Raw genomic sequence first — 13,965 nt, forward strand, 5'->3', positions numbered from 1 at the left:
TTGATGGATGAGAATCTCGTACATGACCTTATAGCTCTTGAGGCAAGGACATGCCCACCCTCCTACACCAGAATCCAGATGAAATACAATCCCACTGGCACATTGTTATCTCAAGCCCACAAAAGGCATGGCCATTTATTGAATCCAGACTCCACTTTAGCCAACATTGATTGACTGGCACTTACAACATTGCCAGGTTACACGACACCCCACCAGACAGATTTAACTGTTCACCCAGCTCTCACCGATAGGCCTCATGAAGATCCATCGCTAGACGTGGCTCCCCAGTCTCCGAGTTCTGAGGCCTTCGCTAGCCCGCAACCTTTGAAAGGCAGTCTCTGGATAAACCCTAGCCAGCAAGCCATATCAATAAGCCCACTGATGAGATGTGCAACTGTGGGACATCATCCTGCTAGCCTTGATTTAGGAGGCTCGACCGCCAAACTACATTTACTATACTGGAATGTGGCTGGGGTAAGATCTAAGGTAGCGCTACCGAATTGGCTACAATACATCGAACACTTCGATATCTCTATGCTACAGGAAACCTGGGCCTTAGCACTTGTTTTTATTCCTGGATATATCACCCTATGTTGCTCAGCAGTTAGCAACAGACTAGGTCGACCGGCTGGAGGGCTCCTGATTTGGATCAGAATTGACCTACAATGTATCATAAAAGAAATCTCGACCAACAGTCCCGCTATTATTGCAACTAATCTTAGTCAGGAATGGCTTGTTTGTGGCCCTATTCAACGTCTACGTACGTGGTACCAAGACGGGGTGTGGTTCGTCAACTCTTCAATTGTTGGGAGTTTGCCTCAAGAAAAGGGAGTCCCCTTTTCTGCTAATAATAGCAGGAGTCTTTGATGTCACCTTCAAACCACTTCATTCTGAAGACCTAACCATCACTGACCGGATAGATGAGCTGTGGTCTGTTCCCCCGCTTGACCTACCGCCAATCAAACAAGCATTTACAATGCAATGGTCTCGGCATTGTCAAAGTTAGAGCTATTGGTATTGCTCATGACATTGGCCTACTGCTCTCTCCTCTTAAATGTCAGTGCTTGGAGATATGTTCCCAAAGTGGCAGCTTTGATTAAGGGCAGAAGTGGTAACACAAAGGCGGGAGGGATGGAGAGAGGGAGGCAGGGAGGGATGGAGTGAGGGAGGGACGGAGGGAAGGACGGAGAGAGTGAGGGACGCAGAGAGGGAGGGAGGGAGAGCGGGATGGACAGAGAGGGAAAGAGAGAGGAAAGGCGGGAGGGAGGAAGGGACAGAGAGAGGGAGGAAGAGAGAAAGGGAGGGAGGAACAGAGAGAGGAAGGGGAGGAAAGAGGAAGGGAGGAGAGAGGGAAGGAGGGAGAGAGGAAAGGAAGGAGAGAGGGATGAAGAGGAGGGACGGAGAAAGGCAGGAAGGGAGAGAGGGAGGGGCGGAAAGAGGGAGGGATGGAGAGAGGGAGGGATGGGGAGGGAGGAAGAAAGGGAGGGAGGTGGAGAGAGAGGGAGGAACGGAGTGAGGAAGGGAAGGAAAGCAGAAGGGAGCGTGAGAGGGAAGGAGGGAGGGAGCGAGAGACTAAGGGAGGGAGTGAGGAAAGGAGGTAGAGAGTGAGGGAGGGAAAGAAGAAGGGGCATAGAGAGAGGAAGAGAGGTAGAGAGGAAGAGGGACGGAGGGAAGGAGGGAGGGACGGAGGGAAGGAGGGAGGGATGGGGAGAGGGAGGGAGGGAAGGAGGGAGGGAGGGACGGAGAAAGGGAGGGACGGAGAAAGGGATGAGGGAGGAACAGAGAGGGAGGAACAGAGAGAGGGAGGAAGGGAGGGAGGGAGAGAGGGAGGGAGGGAGAGCGTAAGGGACGGAGAGAGAAAGGGAGGGAGAGAGGTACTGAGGGAGAGAGGGAGGGAGAGATGGAGGAAGGGAGGGAGGGACAGAGAAAAGGAGGGAGAGAGGGAGGGACAGAGAGAGGGAGGGACCGAGAGAGGGAGGGATGGAGAGAGGGAGGGACGGGGGAGGGAGGGAGGAAGAAAGGGAGGGAGGGAGGGAGCGAGAGACAGAGGAAGGGAGGGAGTGAGGAAAGGAGGTAGAGAGTGAGGGAGGGAAAAAAGAAGGTGCACAGAGAGGGAAGGAGGGATAGAGGAAGGAAGAGAGGGAGAGAGGGAGAGAGGAAGATAGGGAGAGAGGAGGGGAGGGAGGGAGAGCGAGAGGAAAGGAGGGAGAGAGAGAAGGACGGTGAGAGGGAGGGACAATGGGAGGCAGGGAGGGAGAGAGGGAGGAATGGAGAGAGGAAAGGAGGGAGCGAGGGAGAGAGGAAGGGACGGTGAGAGGGAGGAAGAGAGGAAGGAAGGAAAGAGGAAGGGTGAGAGAGAAGGAGAGAGAGACAGGGATGGAGGGAGGGAGGAAAGGTGGTAAGGAGGGGGGAGAAAGGAAGGGACAGAGAGAGGGAAGGAGGGAGAGAGTAAAGGAGAGAGGGAGAGAGGAAGAGGAAGAGAGGGTGAGAGGATGAGAGGAAGTGTGGGAGAGAGGATGAGAGGGAGGGAGAGAGGAAGGGACAGAGCAAGAGTAAGAAAAAGAAAGAAGGAGAAATAGCAATGAAGTGAGAGGGGAGGTAAAGAGAGAACGAAAAAGAGAGAGCCACACATCTAGAGCTGGAGCGAGACAATGTGAAAGAGAGAAAGAGTGACCGAAAGAGAGGGAGCACGAAAGCAAGCGGGAAACAGGAGAGTAAGAGAGATGAACAGCTAGAGAGGGAGGGAAGCGATTGAGAGAGAGGGGCGTAAACTCTGTGTACCTTGTGAGTGAGAGGGGCAAGTAGACGTCACCGGTAGCAGAGCTGACGCTGTCCTGCTAGGTCGGTACGCACTCACACAGGTCAGTGTAAGAGGCACAGCCTTGCAAGCGCTATGTTACGCAGTCTAACTAAATACGAAACAAAGCGCTATGTTACACAGTCTAAATACAAAACAAAGCGCTATGCTACACAGTCGAACTAAACACAAAACAAAGCGCTATGTTAATACAAAACAAAGCGCTTTGTTACACAGTCTAACTAAATACAAAACAAAGCGCTATGTTACACAGTCTAACTAAATTCAAAACAAATTGTTTAAGAAAAACGAATCTGACATTAAAATCAACCGTCAAAAAGAAAAACGAATGATAATAGAAAAACGAATGATAAGAAAAGGTCCGATCCGAATTGCAGTTTAAGCTGGACCCCCCATGAAGCACCGACCTTTCACAGTCGCACTGACTGGGTGTCGTGTTAGCATCCAAAGAAAATTATGAGTTGAGCCATCAAATGCACAGGAGGGTGGGGCAGGGGGTCATGTCTGGTGATGGTATGTGGGTGCCGCATAATTCACGGGGTCAAAAACTAATGCTGCTCCCTGGCTCACCACTGACGCCCACTGACCCAGCTGTGGAATTTAAAGAATCTTTAATTTTAGAAAGAAAGAGATCTCCGATGGAACGAGAAATAAACATTTGATTTTTTTTTGTGAAGAAAAATAATTAAACGAACACTTTATCAATACCACTACAGAGAGGCAAGTTATCAGAAGGGGGCGGAGGGGGCCATTGATGTTAAATCGACAATGGCAGCGCCTACTGTACCACCGGATCTTCACTGAGAGTCATAAACGTTAGATCGATGCCGGATGAAAGCGTGGCAGTGGTAAAAGGGCACCTGGGTGCAGCGCACAGCGCCGGTTCAAACACCCCTTCTGTTTCGTGCTCACCTCGACACCCCCAGACCCAGGCGTCGACTTTAAAGACGCGTTTCAAGTTCTGCGCTTCCAGCGCGAGAAGAAAGCGGTCTCCGGCGGCATAAGAACTGGGCACTTTTTTTGTTTTGAAGAAAAACATTAAAAAAACTCATCAATGGCATGGAGGCATAATTGGCAAAACAAGAGAAGGCAGGCTATCAGAAGGGGCCGGCGGGGTCCCTTCCACGTCCAACTGACAGTGGGGTGCGTTTACTCACCTTCAAACGGCCTCACATCCATCCCGGAGCCCTTCGCGCCTTGTTCCCTAACAAGGCCGCCATCAAAAGGAACAAGGAGAAACGGACTTCATGCAGATTTATGGGCAGGAGCAGTATTTGCAAACAAATCTATAAAACGCTAATCTTAAACATACACCGCTAGGGGGCATTCCATTTCTGAAGGTGTAAGCACAAATGGCATGTTCTACAACAAAAGGGGGAAAAAAACAAATGCGTCCGGACGCCGGGACACCACCGCCTTTCTCCGAGGCCAAGCAGAAATGCCTCGGAGAAACGCAGCCTCGGTTTCGGATTCGGGGGCGTGTTTCTTTTTCTCTCCTCTTGCCATTGGCTGGAGGAGAGAAAAACACGCCCTGCGAAAAGCAACGAAAAAACACGCCCCCCGATCCGAAAAGGACGGGGCTTCAACGGAGTGACTGGACCTCTTCTCCAGTGGCTGGCCAGCATTTAAGAGGCCAGCCAATGGAGAACAGGAGAGAAGAGGGGCGGGTGCAAGCCCCTCTTCTCAAAGACATTAAATCTCCGGACTTCCGGTCTGCCGACCGGATGGTCCCGAGACCTAAAAATGGACGCAACCAGTTATGCAGCTCCAAGCTATAACTCTTGAGTATGGGCTAAGGGCAGCGAATGGTCGTATTAAATCCGATAGGACAGGGGCAAGCACATTCAGTAGAACTGTGAATATGAGTATGATCGACTACATATTGATAGATGTAAGATTATGGCCAGGTGTGCTGGATATGACAGTCGGTCTGGCAGCGATCAACTGAGGTTGCACAGCATTGTCCAGGTTTCCTCGGGTCCCTTGAGACGGTCAAACACTTTTTCTTTGTGTGCCCTTTATACACGTTTCCAAGATCTAATTGGCTAGCACCTGTCTGTAGGCTGATGGGAATCCAGTGCCATCCAGAAGCATTTCGTATTTTAAAAACAGATTGTAGGCCATTATTGGTCTGCGCAGTGGCAACATTTCTAGGAAAAATGTGGATCATCATGCACCAAAGAAGAGATAAAGCACTGCTTCAAAGAACTAAGTGACTGTTTTTAACCTGTTTTTAACAACTCTTTTATTCTTTACATCCTTTGTGTTTTTTATAGTTTTTAGCTGTCTAGCTACACGGAGCAAGTTATTGGTTTATCTGCAGTCAAACTATGAATGAATTGTTGCTATTATTTGCTAAATTGTACATTTGCACTATTTAGCATTTGCTCTTTTTGTGTAACCCCGAAATTGCTGTTTTAAATACTCCTATTAAGATGCGGTTTTTAATTCAAATTTGATATCCAGTCTTGTTCAACATTGTACTCTTGCTACATCGGTAATAAGTGAACCTTTTGTATTCTTTGCACTTGCACTTTTATGGTCGTAATGACCGAATAATGTATTTCTAAGCAGTCGTATGAGCTTGCACTTCTATATCCTCACCTTTAAAACCATGCACCCTGCCTCCTGGGCTCAGGAGGGCTACCTTAGGGGTGACTGGCTTATATTAAAAGTAGTGCATTGGAACTCTCTTTATTACGCGGAGCTTTCCCTCGCCTGGTGGAGACGCTTTGACATTGTCTCAGTCTCAATACCAAAAGAGAGATACGCCCTAGTTTGCAGATCCTCCACTGCAACGATCCACTGTCAATCAGTTTCAGATTCTGAAGGCAACCTTTTGGTGCCACCAGTCGTCTTCCTATACCCCAATTTATTTAGGGGCTTGACGTTGACTAAAGCCATGTTGAGCTACAGTTTGGTCCATTGATTGACAACTTGATAGGCTGTCTGGTTATTCTCCTGTCCTGAGGAAGACCCACCATGACGCTTTATAAGTCGCTCTTACGTCAGGGTTGAAACATCGACTTCAATGGTAGTCCAGTTTCACCGGGGTCTCTGGGTCCAGACTGTAAAATATATTTGCACCCCAACAGAGACAATTGATTGACCAACATACTGGCCACATCAGAGAATTGCTTCTTCTGTATATCTTGTACATAGAATTTCTGTTTTGTCTTCACCAATGTGTCTATAACACTCAGTCACCCATGTCACTTGAGCACTTTTGTCATTTGAACGTACCGTTGCCCTGTTTTTATTGCATTGTAGACAGTCACATGATTTTTTTTTTTTATGTGATTCAGAAAAAGAGTAAATTCTTATGTCTCTGCATATACCGTTGTCCTTTTTTGTTCCAGCTTACTCTTTTGTGCAAATGTTGCATTTGGATGATTCATGCTGTAATATGTAAGCAATTTCCCATACCCGATGGAACCATTGTAGCTTTCTTGTACACACACCCAGGTTCTGAGGGACACCAGGTTACCCCATTGTTATTATACAATATTTTGACAGTTAGATGCATTAGAATATGCATTGGCACATGTCCTGTGAGATATGTTGAGTTCCATTCCTAATGTCATATATTTGTTGGCTAATAAATGAAGGATGTGCATATAGTCAGTTTGGCACACACCGTTATCAACAGGATGAGAGCCAGATACCAGAGCCAATACGAGTCTTGTCACATCTGAAAGATTGGATTGGCTCGGAGTGAGTATTTATTTCCAAACAATTATCTTACAGAAAAAGAAATCATTTACACATTTGAACATGTAAAAACAATATGTTCGAGGCATGTGGGCTGCTGAATTCATATCTGTGCATAGATCGCCGCCTAGTGTTGGGTCCGGATGTTTGCACGTTGTTGTCCTGGAAGAGTCTTCGAAGTATCCTGAGATAGGTGACTCCTCCCCTGGACCACAGTGCGCATGGGCATCCTCTCCATCCCCAGATTGTTTTTTTCCGCCATTGGGTTCGGATGTGCTTATCTTAGCTCAAGTTAGGAAAATTTCGTTTAAGGCCAAAAGGCCTTTAGCTTTCGTCGGTACTGTTCCCGCTCGGTGTCGACAGCTTTCTTACTTAGTTTAGAAACTTCTTCCAGTTTTCGGATCCGTTTCATCCGACCATCGACATCACATCGACGATGGAATCGAGGACCCCATTCAAGAGGTGTCCTTTATGCCACGCCAAATATCCACACATCGACGTCCACCCGGTGTGCAACAAATGCCTCTCGCCGGATCATGACGAATCGACATGTATGGCCTGTGCCCGGTTCTGATTCAAGAAGACTCTCCGGAATCGACGGGCAGCGAGATTAGAAGCGCAGCAATCGGCACCGGCCCCGGCCAACATCTTCAGCACCGAGGACGAAGATGTTGAAAGCGTGGAAGAAATACACTCCAGCCCCGCTTCCGAACACGATTCCCGCTCGGAAGACGCTGATGAAGAGCTTTTTCACAGGGAAGAAGCCGACGACGAGGTAGGGGACTACGATGAGGCCTTTGGGGCCGAAGGAGATAGCTCTGGTGAAGAGCAGGGCCTACCCGTCGAAACGGAGGCTATCAAAGTGCGTCATTCTACGGCTCCGGTCGAGGGATCGCCTCCGGGCCTTACCCGAGATCAATCCAAAAGTTCTTCGGCCCCGCCTTCAGGCCCGGCCTCGCACATCCAGCAAGAGCCATTAATGCCGAAAAAGACTGGTTTCCCTTCAACGAAACCGAAACCAATCGTCGCACCAGTTCCTCAGAAACTGAAAGTGAAACTGGCAATGGTCGGCTCGAAGCCTTCGAAGACCTCCACTCCTTCGACGCCAGCACAGTCCATCGGCTCCGAACGCACTAAACGGGATTTCGGCGCCGAACTCGCTACAGCGGATGTCGGTACCGACCCGAAAAAGAGGGCCGTCGGTCCCACAAAAGCGCCTCGGCCCCCGGCACCGGAGCAGTCGGCCCCGACTACCAAAGTTAAGATGGCCGCTACATCGGAGTCCACTTCAAAGGCAGCGACACGGGTCAAGTCATCGACTCCATCGACCGCTACTACCTCTCCTCGACTCGATGAGCCTGTGGCTCCGAAGCAGTCAACGCCTACCTCCACGGAACCACTCGGCACCAAAGACCCTTCGGCGTTCTCGGTGCGACAAGTTGCAGCGTCATTGCAACGCATCAAAGAACGGGCAGCCCTCCAGTCCACGTCGGGCCCCGACCCGAAAAAGGCTCCAAAGGCACCTCCGGCACCAGCCAACATCACTTTTGGTCTGCCGCCGTCATCGGCACCGAAGATGTTCGAGATCCGAACACGTGTCCGCCAGACGAGGTCCCCATCTACCGGACACTCTCCTACTGAGCCTTCACCGTCCCAATTCATCGACGCCGACACCGGCAGACTCCTGCTCCGAAAACGGAAGGCCACGCCAGAGCGGGCCTTAGACTCTTACAGAATCCCTCTGAAGCAGAAACTGCCAGCAGAGTCGGAACAGGTTCTATACGAACGCCTGCACACCTCCTATCCGGATCCCCAGTCCTTTTCTCCGACGCCCTCCGACACGGACGCAATGGAGGATTACATGGGTGATAATAGCACCTACCCTAGGGATATAGACCCTGAGGAACAGCAGGACCCCGATCAAGCTTGGGATGACCCTGCAGACCTGGGTACCGCAACAGATACCCAGGACACACAGCTTTACGGCGCAAAAACATCTCCCACAGAGGACACTGCTGCCTTCAACGCCCTCATAGAACGTGCTGCAGCCAATCATGGAGTGCAACTCCACTCTGACACAATTGAGGACGACTTCCTGGTGGACACTTTCGCCTCCTCTGAGAGGACTGTCAAGACTTTGCCCATGTTGAAAGGTGTCCTCAAGCCAGCAAAGGACATTTTCAAGGAAACAACCAGGGCACGGGTGCTGAACCCCAGGATTGAAAAAAATACAAGCCTGCGCCTGGGGACCCTATGTACATTAGAGGTCAGTTACCTCTGGACTCCATGGTGGTTGCTAACGCTCGCAAACGAGCACACTCGCAAACAACAGGTGATGCTCCTCCCCCAGACAAGGAGTCCAAAGTGCTGGAGACCTCGGGCAAGAGGATTGCAGCTCAAGCAGCAAACATCTGGCGCATTGCCAATACACAGGCCCTCCTGGCTCGCTACGATTGTTCACACTACGACACGCTAGAGTCACTACTCCAACATCTGCCAGACGAGTACAAGGAGGCAGCAGAGCTCCTCATCAGAGAGGGACAACTTCTCACAAACGCATCCATTAAGTGCGCACTAGATGCTGCCGACACAGCCGCGAGGGCGGTAAACACCAGCGTCATGTTACGCCGCCACGCTTGGTTACGAATCTCTGGATTCAAACCAGAGATTCAAAACAACATCCTGAATCAGCCAGTCAACCCCGACTACTTATTCGGACCAGAAGTTGACACCACCTTAGAAAAGATAAAAAAGGACACTGACACTGCGAAGTCAATGGGGGCGCTGCAAACGCAGACATTTCGTAGTGGCTCCTTTTGTCGCCCCGGGAATAGGGGAGCAGCTAGAGGACAGGGGTCACAGCAGCCATACAATAAAGGGGGCACACAGAGCACCTACGATAAAAACAACAGAGGTGGATATCGTGGCTCCAGCACCAAGGGCAGAGGACGCGGTTACGGCAACACCAGGTCCTCACCCAAGAACAAAGAGTGACGCCCTCTCCCTTCCCCCGACCACATAACACCTGTCGGGGGGAGACTCCAGCCGTTCCTGTCCACGTGGAAAGCCATCACCACGGACAGGTGGGTCAGGGATATTATCCAGCACGGTTACTGTCTCGAATTAACCTCCACTCCACCCACAATACCGCCAAAACACCGTCCTATGTCCGCAGAGCACTTAGCATTATTGCAAAACGAAGTGCTAAGTATGCTGCAAAAAGGTGCAATAGAGGTCGTACCCGTCAACCAGCAGGGGACAGGGGTGTACTCCCTGTACTTCCTAATCCCAAAAAAGGACGGGTCGCTCAGACCTATACTAGACCTCAGACCCCTCAACCACTACATCCTGTCAGAGCATTTTCATATGCTCACCCTACAGCAGGTTCTCCCGCTGCTCAGTAAGGGAGACTTCCTCGCCACACTAGACCTCAAAGATGCGTACTTCTCAGGTTCACTATTCAGGGACGGCACTATCAATTCAAAGTCCTCCCCTTCGGCGTGACAACAGCACCCAGGGTTTTTACCAAGTGCCTAGCTACAGTGGCTGCACATCTACGGCGACGACACATTCACGTCTACCCTTACCTGGACGACTGGCTTGTTCAGGCAAAGTCAGCCCAGCAATGTGCCAGCCACATGTCCCTCACCATTCACCTCCTTCACAGTCTGGGATTCTCACTAAATTACCCAAAATTACATCTACAACCCGCACACAAGGAGCGTTTGCAGCAGGAGCGTTACGGCGCTGCCGCGCATATTTTAAAATTCTTACCTGTTATTTTTTCTTTTAGGTCTGCGGACTTGCGCTTCACCTCCCCCTCACTTGCACCGTAATTCGTGCCCTCACCGCCGTTTGGCGGGCTGGTTCCGGGGTGGCTGACATCTTGGGTTGGGGTGCGAGGATCGGGCTGACAGCGCTTACTGCGCATGCGCCAGCGGGGGAACGGGCATTTAAGGCGAGTCCCCGCCTTCCCTCCCCCTGACAAGGAGCGTTTGCAGCAGGAGCGTTACGGCGCTGCCGCGCATATTTTAAAATTCTTACCTGTTATTTTTTCTTTTAGGTCTGCGGACTTGCGCTTCACCTCCCCCTCACTTGCACCGTAATTCGTGCCCTCACCGCCGTTTGGCGGGCTGGTTCCGGGGTGGCTGTCATCTTGGGTTGGGGTGCGAGCATCGGGCTGACAGCGCTTACTGCGCATGCGCCAGCGGGGGAACGGGCATTTAAGGCGAGTCCCCGCCTTCCCTCCCCCTTGCAGCAGGAGCGTTACGGCGCTGCCGCGCATATTTTAAAATTCTTACCTGTTATTTTTTCTTTTAGGTCTGCGGACTTGCGCTTCACCTCCCCCTCACTTGCACCGTAATTCGTGCCCTACCGCCGTTTGGCGGGCTGGTTCCGGGGTGGCTGACATCTTGGGTTGGGGTGCGAGGATCGGGCTGACAGCGCTTACTGCGCATGCGCCAGCGGGGGAACGGGCATTTAATGCTCCTCCCCTAGCGCAGCGGGATCGCGCAGCGGGCGTGTCCTCGCGTGGCCGGAGTCGTGCCAGAGTCCTGCCCGTCTGCGCCCGTCCGCGCTAAGGCCGTGCGGGACGTGGCGGGCTCTGGCTCGGGTGCGTAAGAGCTCAACTAAGTGTCTGTCGCCATGCTGACGTATTCCAGGGAGAGTTTGATGTTTATCAACAAGGTGAGTTGCTGCTGTGCGCGCCCGCCTATCCATCCTCTCCGTGGCCCATACCGTTGTCCATGCAACGGCTTGATACTCGATCCCCCAAAGCCTCTCCCCCGGAAATCTCCCTCGGTTTTCCAGCATAGTAGGGTCTCCTCTCCCGCTTTGCGGATCATGAACTTGAATGTGAGGTCGATTCTGAAACACCAACAAAATTTGTTCGATCTCATTGAGGATGAAGATCCGGACATTATGGCTATAACTGAAACATGGCTTCAGGAAGCTGATACTGCCATTCTCAATCTGGCATGCCCCTCTGGCTACTCGATATACACCTTGAATAGAGCCTCTAGAGGTGGGGGAATAGCGCTGATAGTTAGGTCCTGTTTTCCCTGTGTGTGGAATAGCATTAAGATCGCTGGCTGTGAAAGCGCCTCCTTCAAAGTTTCTGTCAATCCTGAGTTTACACTGTCTGGGATGGTGGTATATCGTCCGCCTGGCAGTGACGTGTCGTTTAGGAATGCTTTTGTGGATACTGTTGGCACTCTGGCCACTGACTGCGCCAATTTTTCCATACTGGGCGATCTGCATTTCGACACAACGTCCAGTTTGACAGTTCGTGCCATCTCTTTGGATTTAGAGGCTTTTCAATTATTCCAGCTGGTCTCTTTGCCTACGCATATCGGGGGACATACTTTGGATCCTTTCTTTACCAACTTGATTGAGGCCAAGGTCAATGCAGTTACACCGGTAGAATGGTCTGATCATTTCCTGGTGTCTATTCAGTGTCCCGTATCAGTGACTTTTCCCATTTCCTCAGCCAGACGGGTGCTTAGGAGGCCTTGGAACAAACTCAGGCTGGAAGATTTTCACCATTTTCTGTTGGTGGAACCTTTGGGCACATTGGACAATGTGGAGGAAGGATACGATCTCTTCTGCTCTTGGCTTACTAGGGCGCTGGACGCTCTGATACCTATTGTATCAATTAAGATCAACCCCCGTGCGTCTAGCCCCTGGTATGGCGGGGCCTTACGCGCTTTGAAGGGAGCCTGTAGACGGGCAGAGAGGGCATGGCGGAAGACCTACGGGGCCGACTTAAAAGCCGCATACGCTGCTTCGGTTAAGCTTTATCACCGGGCCATATGTCGGGCTCGTGCGGCCTTCTATGCTGAAGAATTTCGGAAGAGCATCAACCCGTCGAAGGCTATCTTCAAAGCGGTTAAAGATCTTATGGCCAAACGGACTATTCCTTTAGCTGAGAGCTCGGTCTCCCATTGTGAAGCCCTAGCCTCTTATTTCCTGGGAAAGGTCCAAGCCATCTATCGGGCCTTCCCTAGTACTGGGGCTCCGCTGGAAAGTTCTATCGAGACACCATGTCAGCTCATCCTGCCTTCATTCCCCCCCCTCACCTCTGATGGGTTTGACAAACTTGCTTTGCAAGTTAAAACAGGATCTCCATCTGATCCGGTAAAGCCTGCTCTCTTTCGAGACCAGACCTTTTTGGGGCGCCCTGTGGTGCGCTCCCTTGTCAACCTCTCCCTGGAGTCGGGGGTAGTTCCAACTAAATGGAAGCAGGCGGTAGTGTCTCCGATTATTAAAAAACCCTCCTTAGACCCGTCTAAGCCTGAAAGCTTCCGCCCCATCTCGCTGCTACCGTGGCCGGCAAAGTTGACAGAGGCCCATGTCAATCTGGCCCTGTCGGACCATCTAGCCCGGACCAATGCCCTTGATCCCACACAGAACGGTTTTCGTGCTGGGCACAGCACGGAGACCGCTCTCCTCGCAATGGTGGAATATCTGCGTGCTAGGTTGGATGCGGGTCAGACGGCGGCGCTGATATTGTTAGATCTCAGCGCCGCCTTCGACACTGTATCCCATGGCATCCTCCTGCATCGGCTAGAGGAGATTGGTGTTCGGGGTCTGGCGTTGCAGTGGTTCCGCTCCTTCCTGGACAATCGCTCCTTCTGTGTGGCCATTCCTCCCTTCTCGTCCAGTTTTCAGCCTCTGGCCATGGAGGTTCCGCAAGGGTCTTTGCTAAGCCCCACGTTGTTCAACCTCTACGTGAGACCGCTGGCTGAGGTCGCGAGGCAGTGGGGCCTTACTTTGGTCTCATATGCCGATGACACTCAGCTGGCGGTTACTCTTAGCGGAGATGTCCATCTAGACGCCCCTAGGTTTCAGTCCGGACTGAAGGCGGTGGCTTGCTGGTTGACAGAAAACTGTCTCCAGCTTAATGCCACAAAAACAGAGGTGATGGTTGTTGGGAAGGGAGTAGAGCTCTGGGGGGATCAGTGGTGGCCTTCTGAGCTGGGCCCCACTCCGACCCCTGTGTCGGAGGTGAAAAATCTGGGGGTCTGGTTGGACGCCGGCCTTTCCTTCGCAGGACATACAAAAAAAACAGCTGCTTTTTGTTTCGGCCTATTAAGAGGTCTTAGACCAGTCCTCAAATATTTCGATGCCCCTACCAGACAGCTTGTAGTCCAGGCTACTATCATCTCTCGCCTGGACTACGCTAGCTCTCTTCTGGTTGGGGCGAATCAGGCTGAGCTAACTCGCCTTCAGCGGGTTCAAAATGCTGCGGCTAGAGCCATTGTTGGCCTGCCCAGATTTTGCCCGGTGGCGAATGTCCTCCGATCCTTGCATTGGCTCCCTGTAAGGAAGCGTATTCTTTTCAAGGTCCTCTGCTTGGCTTTTAAGATACTTAGAGGTATCGGCCCTGAAATTCTGTCCAATCTTATCTCCTTTTATGTTCCCACTCGTAGCCTCCG

The 13,965-nt window shown here is 51.4% G+C and overlaps 1 protein-coding gene across 1 annotated transcript in view; it reads left to right on the top strand.

The window, feature by feature from the left end:
* The window catches only part of SPRTN (SprT-like N-terminal domain), a 317,435-nt gene that overhangs the window by 135,517 nt on the left and 167,953 nt on the right, over positions 1-13,965 (top strand). The gene's annotated exons all lie outside the window — the stretch shown is intronic.

Source organism: Triturus cristatus, chromosome 6 (assembly GCF_964204655.1).
Source record: "Triturus cristatus chromosome 6, aTriCri1.1, whole genome shotgun sequence".
In the NCBI taxonomy this organism is placed as follows: Eukaryota; Metazoa; Chordata; class Amphibia; order Caudata; family Salamandridae; genus Triturus; species Triturus cristatus.